Source organism: Babylonia areolata, chromosome 18 (genome assembly GCF_041734735.1).
Source record: "Babylonia areolata isolate BAREFJ2019XMU chromosome 18, ASM4173473v1, whole genome shotgun sequence".
Classification (NCBI taxonomy): Eukaryota; Metazoa; Mollusca; class Gastropoda; order Neogastropoda; family Buccinidae; genus Babylonia; species Babylonia areolata.
Window position 1 is genome coordinate 56,643,131 of NC_134893.1, and position 2,500 is coordinate 56,645,630.

Below are 2,500 nucleotides of genomic sequence, written 5' to 3' on the forward strand. Positions count from 1 at the left end.
CACACACACACACACACACACACACACACAGAACCCGAATCTCTCTCCAACATCCACACAACAGTGCACGTACAAAAACAGTTCTGAGGTCTGTCCGTCGCTTCTTTTATTCGTTTCCCCCCTTCATCCTTTTATCAACATCCTTCATAATTCTCCAAGCCCCCCTTCAGTTTGTCAAAAAGAGGATGTTCAACCCCCTTCCCCACTCTCCCCCACACACCCCGGCTGCCCCCATCAAATCTCCCCCCCCCCACTCCCCTCAATGGTTCCTCCATCCTAAAAACATCTCATTAGTGCCAGACTCTGCTCAGCACCCTGCCGGCACTGAAAGCAGAACACCTGATAGTTCCGCCAAAGTGCTGCTCTTATCTGTACGCATCTCTTTCTCTCTCTCTGTCTCTGTCTCCCTCTGTCCCTCTGTCTCTCTCTCTCTGTGTTTTTGTCTACCACTTCTCTCTTTTTCCCATCTCTTTTTTCCTCTCCCTCTCTTTCGCTCTCTGCCTCTTTCTCTCTCTCTCTCTGTGTCTCCTCTCTCCCTGTCTCTCCCCTTCTCTCTTCCCTCTTTCTCTCTATCTATCGGTCTTTCCCAGTGTCTCTCTCTCCCTCCCCCTCTCTCTTTCTTCCTGTCTTCGAACTCTCTCTGTCTCTGTTTCTGTCATCTCTCTCACTCTCAAGTATACTTGTATAATTATGTTCTGAGTATTTCCCGCTGCCAAAGAATCTGTTGAAGGCCACATTGATACTTATATACAAGCATGATTATGTTCAGTTGGAATGTCTGGCCAATGTGACTTCTTTCGCCATGGGAATGGGACATGTGAGTGTATATAAAATGTTAACCACAGAACTGAACATGCTTATATCTCAACAAAAATGCTTCGATTGCAAGAACATCGTTCAGCAAAGCCAGGGAAATATACCAGCAAACTGGTGAAATTTTAAATGGTAATATAACTAATATCTATAGACCGGAAACTAACAATCAGTCATATACGTACAGTAACTTTATTTAGATCAAGGCAGATTCATGTATTATTCAATAAGATAAAACTGAACGTGGAAGGTTTATCTCTAACAAACGTCTTTACCAATCTTTTTCGGAAAGTTCATTTGAATGCATTCTTGACAGTTTCGATATATTATCTGCTACTGTAGTCAGTTTGCTTTGGAGTCCAATATGACATTTGATACAGCTGTTTTATGTTAGCTTTTCCTACCGCTTTGCTTATGTTCTATCCTTCCAACGTTGTGTCTCTCCACACACTATCCTACACACTCCCCTCTGCCCCAACTTCCCTCATTTTCGCCTCAGCTCAGCTCAGCTCAGCTGCCCCATGGCGGTTGCCGTTGGGGCGCTACAGATGACCTGTCAACCAGTCCTCTCCATCCATCCCTGTCTTTCGCACATTTGACCGCCTCGCTCAGCTTCAATCCTGTCCATTCTGTGATGTTGTCTTCCCATCTCTTCTTCTGTCTTCCTCTCTTCCTTCCTCCTCTGACTGTTCCCTGGAGCACTGTCTTGGCAAGCCCCTCTCCTCTTGTTACGTGGCCGAACCATTTTAATTTGCGCCTCTTGATGGTGGTGAGAAGATCTTCATAGGGACCAATGGCTTGCCTTATTCTGTTTTTGACTTCCTCATTGGTTATGTGGTCTTTGTAAGAGATGCCAAGCAGTCTTCTGAAGCATCTCATTTCTGAGGCCTGTCAGAAGACAGATTTTCGCCTAATATCACTTAAAGTGGAAAGAAAACAACATATAAAATGTATATAAAATCATGCTTGTTTTTGTTGTTGTTGCTTTTTTTTTCCAGTAAGCAAATTATAAAGTATGAATATGAAAAATAATGTGCAAATTGTGAATGGTCTGCTGTTTGTATATACAGACAGAAAATCGTCGTTTGGCATGCGCAGGGTGAAACTTAAGGCAAGTAATGTTAGTGAAAGAAGTATGTGCGTTGAGGTGTGTGCAAATGGTACATTTTTGGGTGAAATGGATGCTTTTTTTTTTTTTTATAGATGAATATTTCTAATGATGTACGTGGTTTTGTTGTTGTTGTTTTGTTATTTTATATGTCGTGTTTTGTCCATATCGTCCCCCCTCCCCTTCCCAATTGTGTATTTCACAAAGAGACAATGTTTGTACGTTGCATTGTACCCCCCCCCTCCCCCTTTTGCATGCTTTTCCCATATCGTTCCAGCTCTCCTTCCCATGTAAGTATTTACGTTAAACTTCCATGCGTTACCAAAAAGGTGGAAAGATGTTCGACTGAAGACAACAAAAAACAACAACAACAACAGCATTCCCCCCCCCCCCCCGCCCCCCTCCCAAGCAATGAAAGATCTCTTCGCTGACATACACACAACACAGCAAAAAGATGAATGGCACAACTGAAGCAACTCCATGCTCTTTTTTTTGTTTTCTTTAACATTCAGACAAACCCACCCGCCAGCGCACACCACCACAAAGAAAGAGGAAGACAGAAGAAAGGAGAAGAGGGAG